Source organism: Phragmites australis, chromosome 21, assembly GCF_958298935.1.
Source record: "Phragmites australis chromosome 21, lpPhrAust1.1, whole genome shotgun sequence".
NCBI classification, from domain to species: Eukaryota; Viridiplantae; Streptophyta; class Magnoliopsida; order Poales; family Poaceae; genus Phragmites; species Phragmites australis.
In genome coordinates, this window is record NC_084941.1 from 22,187,740 (window position 1) to 22,201,656 (window position 13,917).

Consider the following 13,917-nt stretch of genomic DNA (forward strand, 5'->3'; position numbering starts at 1 on the left):
TGAGGTACTACTAAAACTTCATCATGCTTTTTGTATACCATTTGTTGAGATATTGTATACCTTAAACAAAAGTGAAAATTTAGGCATGCAACATTCATGGCCATTGGCTAGCTGCCTTAGTGGCGTCCAGGATACATACATGATCATCTCCTTGCTAGTGCCTTCATAAGTTATCCACTGCTAGTTAGTATAAAACAACTGGCATCTCATAACGAAGGCATGAAAATGGGGCATTGTTTCCACCGGTTATAAAAAGAGTCCTGCAAGTCTGCAGGCCAAAAAGAGAGCATACTAGCAAAGGAGATGGCAATTGTCTGTGCACAAGTTTGAGGATATGCTCATATTATAGTTAAATAGCCATGTCTCAGAAGTGACCCAAGTCTTGGGATATTAGAGGATAACTGAATAAACACATTGGTTCTGACTTCGGAACCTTGACATGGAGATGGGTGATATCCATTCTCTACTAGGCAGTTCCCGCCGGTCGCCAAAAGTACCAGTACACCCAAGGGAGGCCTCCAAAAATTGGTCGACCAGAGATCGAAGCCGCTATATCGGTGAGCCCTGGATGAGGAGATGCGCAGCCATGTCCTCCACAGGTGCAGGGTCGACGTTAAGAGGGCTAGAACAAGACCAGCGCGAGAGGTACACTTAGCCTGGTTGAGCACTTCCCATTCCAAAGCCCAGCTCTCAATGAGAGGTACACTCAGCCTGCTAGCAGCAACATATGTGCCCGTATCGGCAATACCAGCTCTAATTCAAAGATCTTTGTGGTTGGCTTACAGAAAACAGTCCCAAAGAGGATCAACAAGCTATATTAAGAAGTTTGGCATGATAATTGATGTTGTTGTGGTGTGCGATAAAGAAGCAAATACGTAAGCAGCTTTTGCTTAATTAGTTTTGATTCACAAGAAGCTGTGCACATGGTGATGGAGAATAGGTGTCATATTTTCCCTACTTTTGTCACAGAAGTGTGCTCCAAGAATACAAATTGATCTCATCTGTTGCTTGAGAACTTTAATGTACATGATGACAGATTTATGTTATCTTCTCTATAGGGTGTTAAGACGTGCTTGTAATCACAACTTAAGCATGCTTTGTGAACACAACAGTAGATGGTGCGTGCGATATGTACTACTCTCTCCAGTAAACTTTTTTTTTGGGAATACAGTAAAGAAAAAATGGTGCACAAGAAAGAGTATGATATATAATACTAATCAACTTTACACAAATTTTGATTTCAACAACATTTGGCTAGTATTTCAATAATGAATGGTATGTTCAAGAATTATATTCTAAATTGGATATGTGTAAATTTCAGGTGGTAAAAGACAGATATTTCCAGTTTAACGGTAAAAGGGTACATTTTCCTTGACAGAAAGATCATCTCAATGTGCAACTCCTTGTGAAAGATGTTCAGTTGTTGCATCCAGCGATACCGCAAGCTTGTTTTTTTTTTTTTTTTTTTTAATTTTTTTAATTTAAGGACAAGCGGTACTGCAAACTTGTGGTACTCCTTTTAAGCATGCAACATACATGACAATTGGCTATCTAACGTACATGATGCACGACCATTTCCTGGTATAAAATTATCAGTTCGGGTTAGTTTGTACAAAACAAGTGACCAGCTCATAACGGCGGCATGACATAGGGAACTTTTTCTTCTGGTTGTTAAAAAAGGAGCCCTCCAAACTTTGTTCCAGAGAACGACATGATGAGCATATACCTAGTTGAAGGAATTTTTGAGTCTATATATGTACATTTGATGCATGCTTCAGCATATTTCCAGATCAAAACATGAGATAGGATGTTAGAGGGCTACTGAATAAACATGCATCTTGCAACGTTCTCTTGCCAGGTGCCCAAGACCTTAGGTCAACCTGCAGGACGGTTCGCCTGGTATGAGATCACCAACACCAAGGCGCTCCCGGAGGCCATGGTGGCGCACTACAGGAAGCATTTCGGCAGGATGCTGTTCGGCGCCAAGTATGTGATGTCAAGTAAGTGACGTGAAGCTGAGTGTGTCATGGACAAATGTTGTAATTGCTGAATGTGTGCTTGTTTGGTTGAGAAAGAGCTGCAGGTTCCTGTTCGTGTCTTTATTGTTATTTCAGTTAGAGCCTGTTTGGAAGTGCTCTGGCTCCAAACTCCACCGTGGATCTGGGCCGAGCTGGAGATGGCCAACTACGCGCTCGGTGTCCGGCTGCGTGAAGCCGACAGCTGCCGGTTCAAGTGAGTGATTGCTCCCTCATCTTCTCTTGTTGTGATAGTCTGGGCCTTAGGGATAATTACTGTGTTTAGCAGCAGCATGTTGCTGGTTAATCCAATCGATGTAAGTCCTAAAAGGAAAATGTTTTGTTCACTTGGATTGGATTGATTGCAAAGGCTCTATCAAGAGGTTGATCTTCTGAATTTTGAAAGCGTGTTCTTCTGAATTTTGTCTAGTTTGAGATCGATTCACCACTGAAAAAGGTACAAGAGTACCGTTTAAAAAACAGTTTCAGTGTCGATTTTTCAACCGGTACTCTTTACTCGACACTGATAGTTAGAGACTATCAATGTTAGGTATGAAATCGACACTAAAAGTTCTTTTAAGTACCAATTCATACCTCCAACCGACACTAAAAAGTTTTTCGAGCTAAAAAAGATAAACGAGCCAACTCAAAAGAGTCGGCTCAATTGCCACTCCTACCACCGCTGCCATGGTGCTCTCGCCACTGCCGCTGCTGTATGCTCAAATCAAACACATCTCACAATAAAATTCAATACAACAAAACAAGAATCGACTTATCTCATCCGTACAACAAATCTCACAATCAGATTCAATACAAAAACGAGTATCAATGACCTTCATGGATGGACAGATCATTGTGACCAGAATGGAACGCAACACTCCATTCAATTCTGAAATGGAAAAAAAAATCCTTTGCACATCTCTTCTCGCATCAAGACCCTTCGAGCAGCTAGAGCAGCAGCAAGCGCGAGCTCTCCAGCCTCCACACCCACCTGCATCGCTCTGAGCAGCAGCAGCAAGCCGGAGCAACAGCAAGCTCGAGCTCGCCGGCCTCCGCACCCACCTGGGTTGCTCTGAGCAGCAGCAGCAAGCGTGAGCTTGCCGACCTCCGCACCCACCTGCGCAGCAGCAGCAAGCCGGAGCTTCAAGTCAAGGCTGGTGCACGGGTTCAAGAACCTGTTTGGCCGGAGGAGCAGCAGCGAAGAGGAGGAGCAGCAGCGGTGAAGCAGGAGTGGGGGAGGGACAGAAAGGAAGAGATAAGGACTGAGGAAATGCACGCGTGAGGACTGAGGAGATAAGGTGGAGCTATCAGTGAACGGACGCAAGGTGAGCCAAAGCGCGATTCAAGAAATTTCGGATCCAGCTTGCTTTCAGCGGCGGTTGTCATCGGAATCGGCACTGATTTGTCAGCCAAACGGATGCGAGGATGAGCCGAAGCGTGATTCAAGAAAATTTCGGGTCCGGCTTACTTTTAGTGGTGGTTGTAGCTGGAACTGGCACTAATAGTCTGTTTTAGTGTCGGTTCTTAACACTTTGATTACTGTTCACACGTAGAAGCTTAAGAACGAGTACTGATACATCTTCAGTTCCGGTTCCTGTACAATGGATACTGATGTGTTGCTACTTTTTACCAGTTTTGTAGTAGTGATTAATTGTAAATTCAAGTTGACGTTATTACTCATTAAACAACATCTTGTTTGTAATGAATTGGAGAGATGATATTCGTGACTAGACGTGGCAAATTGTTTGAACATGTCAGCATAGTAGATGAGTTCTTTGGTTACATGCTAGCATGTGCAGTAAACTATTATAACTTGATCGACAATATTTATGAATAATCACAAATGCTTATATGTAAAAATCTCTTATTCCTGAATCTGGAGCCACCTGCTAGCCAAACACCTTCACCGTCAGCTCCAGCTTCATGGTAGATCTACTCCACCATAGATTTCTGAAGCAGAGTAGAAAAACCTAAAGTGAAACAGTGCCAAACATGCCCTTACTTGTAGGATACAGAAGTTCTTGCTCATTTAAACAAATGGTAGGGGGGGAGGGGTTGTCAAGCTAACAAAAGATATGGATTTACCTGAAGAATATTTAATAAGTAAATTGCACCACAGATAAAACAACTTGCAAGATCAATTGCATCCTTTTTATACGCCTCTGTTGATTTGGAACAATTTAATTAAAGCTGTTGGGATATGTGTCTAATATATGTACAAGAGTCGGTTAGAGATAGACTTGAGTTATAATTGGATGGGATTAGGAATATAGTTATAGTACGACTCATATTTCTGGGCCTATAAATATTAGGCACCACTATGTAAACGTATCGACGACAAACAGATGAATATGGTGAGGAGCGCCTGTAGTCATGCCCCGAAGATGTAGGCAAGATGATTGAACCTCGTTAAAAAATACTGTGTATTGTTGTGTTGATCTTGTGCTTAGCTTAATGATCTTGGTGATGCTTCTGCTAAACCCTAACAAGTGGTACCAGAGCCATGAAGAAATATTAAGTGAAAGCATGAGAAGATGGTCCATACCGCACGAAGCTTGCACTGGGGAGAGATATAGCACAAGGTGGAGTATGGCGGTGATCAACGACTCGATTGGTGGATTTGGACAATCGGAGCATGGTGGCTCGAACCGTCTGATGAGATACTTCAATGAAGATCCGTCCAGACATTGAGATCTTGTGGATGGTGGCTAGGGCTGCTATTCAATAGAGGTCGGTCAAACGTGACGGTCAGGTTCGATGGTACGGCTGAAAAACGTCACGGACAAGTATGATAGCTTTTACTCGCAATATGATTGGCATGGGATCAATCTAGATTGGATTGGCTGTTGCACGCTCTATGTGGAGCAGCGACGACGATGATGATGACTATGGTGGACTTTGGAGGTTGATGGAGGCATCGGAGGACTGGTGACGTTGAATGTGCAGTTGTCGGCCATGGCATGGTCGACAGGACTGTACGGTGGCTAGGGTTTCAAGTTGAGGTGCTCGGCTCTGTTGGCCTACGGCCAGCGCGTGGGCGTGGTGGAGTTCGGGCGGTTCACTCAAGCGTGTTGGCGTTTTGGCTCGGGCGTGCTGTCGTGCAGGAGCCAGGTCAGCGTGCTATCACGCGGGAGCCAAACGGCCAGTGGATTGGATCGGTGCGGCGGGCAATAGTGGGCGGAGCCGTGTTCAGCCAAGACACAGAGGTCGACGCGTGAGAGCTCCGGCTGGTGCGGTGCGCATGATGGCTTGACCGTGCGGGCGTGCATCCTGGCGAAGCACTCGCCCAGGCGCATGGGCCACGTGGCCTGGCGGGTGCAGCAGACCCAGGCGGCCCAGCCTGTGGTTAGCAAGACGTGCGGGCGGGCGACCGAAGAGAGGCCCAGGGGTTGGCCGAGTTCGGGCCCAGGCACGCTGTCCAGCAGAGCAGCCTAGGTGGCCACACGTTCAGGCTAAGGCAACTGCGCGGTGGGAGCGGGGCGCCTGTAGCCCGTGCGGCTGGAGGTACCTCATGTGGGGCGTGGTGCAGGGTGCTCTTGGCCCAGGTGGGGCCTCCAATGCCAGTTCAGTTGGCAGTTGTCATCACGTTACGTTTTTCCAGGGAGCTCTCGGAGGACGAGGGAGGTGACAGACGCGAATCGAATCCACATATTGCAGAAAATTGCAATCGGGCTCTTCATGAATTGGTGCTTGCAACGGTTGACATTGAACAACGAGCTACAATCGAGCAAGTCGACTTCATCATATACAAGTAGTATGGTTGTCGATGGGGCTCGAGAGTAGCGGAACATGCACATGAAATGTGTGAGGTGGCATGCGCACGGTTCGTTGCGTGCATGGTGGTGCGTCTATGCAGGGCGCGGGACAGGCATACGGCGATGCATTCAGCACACGTGAGGCACACATGAGAAGGCATTTGGTGTTCTGCGGCAACAAACAAATGTCATCAATGGCTTCTAGATTTGAGGTGACGAGATTTAATAGGACTCGTAATTTTGGGCTTTGGTAAATAAGGGTTAAGTACCTATTGGGCGATGACTCGTAGACTGAGTTTCAATGGAACCTAGAGTTCACTTACAACCATGAGAGCCATGATCTCCTTTGCATTTTGATTGCAACTTGTTTCTCTCCGTGTTGCTTCTACTTAAATTTTTGAGGTGCGTTGGGTGATTTAAATAGGAGAAGGCCATCCAATTCGAAAGGATTTGGTAAGACATCTATTCACCCTCTCTAGTCACCATTCTCTGTCCAACACCATTAACTATTCATCTTTTGATCTCTGCACAACTGATAGGATGCTAATATTTGTCAAGATTCTGTCAGTTGCAAAGACCATCAAGCTCAATGTGGAGAAATCCAGCAGTGTTGCTGATGTCAAGGCAGATATTGAACAGTGTGAGGGAATTCTTTCAGGTGATCAAATTCTGGTGTACGCAGGTCGACAGCTTGACGACAAGCAAATTTTAAGTGAGTGTAGCTTAAGGAATGGCGAGACACTTTATGTTTTGGTTTGCCAACTGACAGGCTGTGTATCTTTATCAACATTAGAGATTTAAGAACTATAATGTTTGATGTCAAGACTTGGTATAGTATTGATGATGTCAAGTTGATGATCGAGACCATGCTTGGTTTTCAATCATGCACACAGATACTAATGCCGACTCAATTGGGTGCCAATGATGTGGAACTGACTGACACTCAAACACTTAAAGATGAGCTATCAAGAACAAGGATGTTCTCATGTTGTATCCGAATGTCCAGATCTTCATCAAGACATGGGAAGGGAGGACATTGATCATGTTGGTTAGCATGTTCGACACTATGGTGGAAATTAAGAGTATAATCGAAGAGAAATCACGAATTAAACGAGAACCATATTATCTCAATTCCCCGTCTTGCGGAAGGAGCAAATCATCTCCCACCTGGAAATCAGAAGGTTCACAGGAAAAGGATATGTTGTATCCATCAGTGCCAAAAATAACATCAGACCTAAGAGGAAGTAGGTTTGCATCCATAATCGCTACTTGGAGACGAACTATTTCTCGCCTCCTTAAGCATTGCATGTCCACTTGTTGTGGTGCACCAAGGATTGTGCCAATAGCCCAAATACACAGGTAATGGTGCAGCATGGCTGGGACTGGCGACATGAACCCACACCTTGTCCAATTGAAAGGATAGCTTGGGGTCATCCGATGGTGCCCATTCACTAATCGCCAAGGTGACACCATGGTCTTTCAGACAAAACTCGATGTCGACCATCTTGTGAAGCTCTTCACCAGATGGAAAGGACGCAAGATAGTTACCATCTCCCTGCAGGATTGCCTCCTATTTCTAATCAATTCGGGTGAGACGTTGTAACTCATTATGTACAACCTCACGTGAGAGACTCCCCCCCCCCCCCCCCCTAAATTTTGTTCAGCGCCTTCGGTGTAGCATCAGCAGCAATGCATGTGCCACAGACCAGTGGTAGCTGCAAGAACCCCAGTTTACTTGCCCCAAAACCAAATAGCGATGCATTTGGTTTAGGGATCTTGAGAATGGGGCACTTTGTTGTTTTGTAATCTTTCTTATGGCAAATAACGCAGTAGAGCACCTCCTTGCAATTGTCTTGTGTGTGTCCCTTTGTTTTGCAGCGGAAGCAATAAGGAGGTTTGGATCCCTTGGCCTTGATATCAGCTATCTCCTTTGAGACTTGTGGCACCTGGTTCAAAGATGGCGGCAACCGAGCAGCATGAGATAGCCGCGGCCACGCCCACCTAGACGGCTAAAGGACCTGCTCACATTCATCGGCGCCCGCCTTGTTTCTGTAGCACCGAAGGAGGAAGCGCAAGAGCCGCCATGCAGGCCTCCAGGACCAGCTTGTCATCCAAAGCCCCACGGGAACTGATTTTGCTGAACTAGAAAAACGAGGTGGTCTTGATGCTTCATCCTGATTGCTGGATTCCTGCCCGTTGAAGCCCCCCACAAAACCAAAGCAATGGTTGCCAGCAGGGACTTTGCCATCCCTATTTTTGCTGCCGTGGCTCCCATGAAGATGATCACCTGTCCCGGCACTGGAGAGGCCACCACGACCAACCCCAGTGCCCGTTGCTGATCCCAAGCCATTGGAGCCAACACGTCTAGCCATGAGAGCCTGGATATACGTTTTCTAATGAATTGGAAGATTGAGAGCATGTGACCACACCGATTGGCTCGGTCAGCCGGTTTAAGGGATATTTCAAAATCACTCGCATATGTCAATCCAATCTTTCCCCTTTAGCTGGTTCCTGGTTTCCATTTGCAGAGGCGACCCATATGGAATGCTCTTCGGAGATTGTGGATTCCCCTCCACAAGCACAAGAACAGTTGCCAGATTTGGCACAAAGAAAGGATGTATAAGGCATGTGCCAGCTGGATGGAAACTTTCCTGTTTGTCACCCAGCAATAGTTGTCACTGGGAGGCAACAATGACTACTAGAGAATATATTTGTAGAGACGGTTTGCAACTCCGGTGCGGGATGCTTTTTCAAACCGTCTATGGAAAAGACAAACAGATGGCTCCAAATAAAGCCGTATGTACTAAGGAAAATCACATATGGCTCCAAACTTCGAGCCGTTTGTGAACAAGGAATAGTACAGACGACTCATAGTCTAGAACCATCTGTACTAACACAAAAATAACAAAAAATAAAATTGTGCCCTGCTGCGGGGAGCTGCAGGTTCAGCGCTCACGGCGGCTGCTTGCTGTGCTTCTTTCGCAGTAACAATCGCATGCTTAATAGTAAGAAGTAAGAACATATCAAGTAGTATAGAGCAGACAACAAATCTTGCAAGAAAAAACACAACCAGAGCATTACAAGATAGCACGGCAAGCAACGATTCTCCCACAAGAACACGAACAAGCCTGTGAGCAGATCCATTCAGATCTATGAGACCGTGAGAGAGATCCAGCAGATCTACCCCTTGAAATTGATAAAAACTTCGACCACTTCATGAACCATCTCATTGATCTCATCGATGGAGGCCTAAAGGTGAGCCGGGTAGAGATCCAGCCTGGGTTCCCAGCTCACCTCCAGGCCTTGAGAAGCTTGTCCCACAGGACCTACAGTGGAGATTAGCAACAAGATCTAATCAGCCCAATTGTTGTAGCGGAAATGAAAAGAGGGGCTTCAATGTTTAGATTCACAGGAACACTTGGCTTCCCAACGTAATTTGTGATGGCAATTTCGTAGAACTCCCTGACACTCTTGGCGCCGTTAGATGGTCGTCAGTCTCCTTAGTACTCTCAAAGATGGGCTTCACTGCCAGTGATTCATACACACACAGAACAGGCAATCGAACAAGAAATTGAAATCAATCGATGGCTGAACCCATGAAACGAGTCATAAGAGGACATCTGATAGTGTGAGTAACCGTGACGCCGATGGCATTGTCTAGCTCCTTGAGCTTCAGGAAGGCGAGGCACAGGGATGCCTAGGGGCACGCATACAAGATGTAGAGGTGGTACCTCCCCGGCACAACGGGGAACCGGGCTGAGGTGTCCCTACACACCAAGCTCCGGAAGGTGGACGACAACCGATCGAAGGCACCAGTGTCGGTGACCTCACCCTTGGTCCATCGCAGTGGTTGGGGGTGGTGGGAGAGGACGGGGTATGCCCTTGGCGATGAGGCCCTGCTCCCTCCTGACGGCAAGGACGCCGGAGATGAGGAGGGAGTGGGCCGGATCTGAGGGAGCCGAAGAGGTGGTGGGGCGCTCAGATTTGAGTTTGCAGCGGTTTGGAGAAGGTTCTGGGTCTATACAGTTAAGACATGGGCATTGCGTCGGGCGTTGTGGTGCAGGACGCTCCAGTTAAAGACGCGTCTGTACTCGTTGTGTGGGGCATTGCAGTGCGGGATACTCTAGTTAAGACATGTTTGTACTGCGTTATTAGTTCAGATGGTTCTCATCTGGAACCGTCTGTATTATTAGTACAAACGGTTTCTAAATGAGAACCATCTGAGCTAAAGCGTCCCACCGTGCGGAAACTACTCTCATTATTTTTTCAGACGGTTGTAGTTTGAAATCGTCTGTGATATTATTTGCATAGATGGCTCCAAATAGACGTCTGTACAGGGGTATCCCACTAAATTTTTTCTGTAGTAGTGAGTTTGTTGACCTAGAGAGCTCTCGTTAGCAAAAATCATGGCAAGGGTGGTCTTCATGGGTGACCTCCTGGAGAGAGACCGACGATTAAACCATAAGCTCCACCCACGGCATTGAGTCCAGATACTTTTTCGCGCAGGTCCTGGGCAACGATGTTGCGAAGCGTAGTCACCGGCGAAGTCCTTGGCTTTGACAGGTGTCTAATCCAAGGCTCTGGCCATTGCTTCACCATGGCATCGACGATCTGTGATGCCGGTGTCACGGATTTTGGCTTCTTGCCCTTGCCACCGGAGTCGGATCCGGAGTTCAAAAGGTGAAGCTGTTCCTCCACCTGGACCAGCGCTTGATGTAGCCCAGACCAAGTCGACCGTCGACGGGGAACTACCTCGCAGAACTCCCTGTGCTCTAGAGGAACCACCAAAACCAGGGCACCATGGCGCCGGCGTCCCAGGCGAGCTAGAGTCCTGGGCGACCGCCAGGGTGAGACGACGATTCCTCATCACTCATCCGGCGACATGAGACACCACGAGCCGCAATCCACCACACCAGCTAGAGCCTCAGGTCCATCACGTGGGGGACTGAAGCACACAAGTGATGGCCGCTAGGGAGAGACCACTCACCGCCAGCATCGAGACACATCGGCTGGCGGATCGGGGAAAGCAGGCAAACGACTCATGAGTCACCCAAAAATCGCCACCAGAAATTCCGGGATTCAAAATTCAAATACCAACTGGAGAGGGCTCTCGTTTCTAAGATGAGGACCCAAAGGTTTGAACGATTTGACCAATCCTCTGCAATTCGATTCCTGGATTAAAACAATAGTTGATGTTGTTTTCCTTAGGCAAACCAGTCGAATTAGGTGTGTAGTTATGCTAACAATCTATAGATGGAAATTGATTAAAATAACAAGGGGAATAGGAGCAACATCTGTTTTAGTGTCAGTATCTATTAGTTTAGCATCTAATTAATTAGGTGTTGGACAGCAACAACTGTTGTTGGGAACTTTTTATTTCAATTCAGGGCATTGAGACAAGAGCTGACGCTTTCTGTATACTCTGCTTATTTCAATATCTGGATTATATTACGCTCTTGCAAAATAACATATTTCTGTATAGCTGTATTGTTATGGAAATTATGATCCCCACTGTGCATTTCTTGCATATTAGTGTTAACCGAGGACCAATTATACGCATGTTACTATGTATTTGTTTACCAGGCCGTTTGAGTTATGTGCATGCACAATTTCTTGGTGATTAAGAGCCAGTTATGTGCCTGCATGCATTATAGTCTTGAACGGAGTATCTTTGTATGAGAGGGTAATGTAGTTTAGATTAACATTTGGATCAAAAAAGTAAACAGAAAGAAAACAAAATGAGAACATTACAGTCAACAATGAAAAACTTTAGATTTTTAGTGTTGGAACAATGTTACTTTTGATCGATAAAACTGTACCCAGGACAGCAACTTTGAATCTGCTCTGAAATTATATATGCTTTTCTCAAATCCGGTAATTTGATATAGAATCAATGATTTACCAGAACATTGATAATTTTATGTCATTTTTATTATTTCAGCAAAACTACTATAAGGGACGAGAGCTAGATGAGCAAACCAAGAACCAGTGATGAGTACAAGTTTGGTGTGGACCAATTCCTTACTTTCGCGTTCCGTAATGTCTGACGGGGTGGAAAGATTAACTATCCATGTGTGAAGTGTAAGAATAAGCAGTCAACAAGAGGTTATGATGATGTTAAAACCCATTTGTAACGAACATGGCTCTTTTAAAGTATCTATGTGATTTTTATGATTAATGATAACATAGTCAATAGGACTAACATATTTGTATATGCCTTAGTAGGTCTTATCGATGCAATACATGAAGAAGCCACCGTTGTCGGAAAAAGATTGATTGAATTGGATGAGTTCAAAAGAAAATGCACTCACCGGATGGTCCGATGCTCGGGAAAATATACACATCGGAGTGTTTTGTCACATAAGAGAAGAGAAAGCTGAAGATTACACTAGATGGTCCGGTGCTGTGTTCTAAGTGCACACCGGAGTATTTTCCAAGACTTGTGCACATCTTTAGAGGAAAAGTTCAAACACACTAGATGGTCCGGTGTTAAGGAGAAGTGCACACCGGAGGCTTCGCCGTAGGATTTTTCAGAAGATTTCAGAGGTGTGAGAAGTTGTACACACTGGATGGTCCAGTGATCAGAGGAGTTATACACACTGGACAATTGAACAATAAGAAATGGCTCGGTCAGGCTGAAGTATACACACCGGATAGTCCGATGATGGAGTTGAATATTACACCGGAATATCCAGTGTTCACAAATGGGTTTGAGTGGAGTTCCAACGACTAGTTTGTACTACTGTACACACTAGATGGTTCGATGTTGGTACTACTATTTGCACCGGATCATCTGGTGTTCACAGTCTGTTGGAGCCGTTGGAGGAATGGCTAGTTCGCGGGGTTAAGACTATAAATACCCCCCCCCCCATCAGCCATTTGAGTGTGCTAGAGTCCAGAGAAGCTCATATACACCTGAGAAGATATCCAAGCTATCAAAATGCTTAAAATAATAATCTAAGGTAATTAAGGATAAGATTAGTGAGTGATTGGTGCTAATAAGTCTAGAGAGAGCTGTTGCTAGGTGTTGCTACCTAGAGAGTGGATCAAGGAGTGATCCTATATTGTATCGAGTAGTACGCCGGCACCTTTGAGTCTTGGTGACTCGCCAGCACTGTGGGTCTTGGTGGCTCATACTTGTTGACCCTCTGACTTGGTGTGGAGCGGCATCATGACTCTTGTACGGAGATGTGGAGACTCTTGCCTTGGTGGCTCATGCTCCGAAGTGAAGATGACGGCAAGTGACCGGAAGAGAGGTTTGTGATGAGGCATTGCCTTGGTGTCTTGGTGGCTCAACCTACTTAAGGCCTAGGTGGCTCACCGTGACCGGGTGTTGTCCGGGAGTTATAGCCTAGGTGGCTGCTCCAACGTAGACTAGAGGTGACGTTTATGTCATTGATATCACGGGATAAAAATCCCTTGTGCTGAGTTTACTCTCTCTATCATCTTTACATTTCCGTATTTACATACTTGCAACTTACCTTTATGTACGTATTTACATTCCTAGAGTAGTTTTCTATGATTGATTATAGGTTACAAACCTTTTGAACAGTAAAGTAGACACTCTAGATAAACCTAGAGCTTATTTAAATAGAAATTAATATAGATTTATCTTGTGCATTTTTTGGAGCTAAATAGTGTCAGATGTCCTAATTCAACCTCTCTTAGAATGTCATCAATCCCTACACCATTTAAGATGCAATGGTATTCTGCAAGGATAAACTTAATGGGTTCGCCATGGAGAGGAACACGATTCATTACCATCTCCCTTTGCTCACGTCTCATGAACCACAGATAACCAGGCTGTGTCTGGATGTCCAAGTACTTCTCCTACACAAGCTGCAAACATGAGAAATAGAGGAGAGGAAAAAGGAAAAAGAAAAAGGGAAATTGGGCTGGGCCGAAAGGAAAAAGAGAGAGAAAGTTTCGGCCCAAGACTTTATAGTGGGTTTGAAATGTTTGAACATTTCTAAATTTTTGTGAGAATCTCATATTTGAATTTGAACCAACAATTAAACAAAGAACCCTTAAATGATTTTGAGTTTGGATTTTTGGATTTTTATTTGGAGCATTTTGGCTAAAGGAATATAATGTCATCCAATTTAATTTGTTGAGAAAAGTAAAAAGTTCAAATTTTTAGTGGATCT

At 45.3% G+C, this 13,917-nt stretch overlaps 1 long non-coding RNA gene across 1 annotated transcript; it reads right to left on the minus strand.

The window, feature by feature from the left end:
- Positions 1 to 2,761: 2,761 nt before the first annotated feature.
- Positions 2,762 to 3,339, minus strand: LOC133903960 (uncharacterized). Its single transcript, XR_009907384.1, has 2 exons — positions 3,121 to 3,339; positions 2,762 to 3,065 (listed from the first exon to the last, which is right to left on the minus strand). It is a non-coding gene; the product is annotated as an uncharacterized LOC133903960 (long non-coding RNA).
- Between the last annotated feature and the right edge of the window lie 10,578 nt (positions 3,340 to 13,917).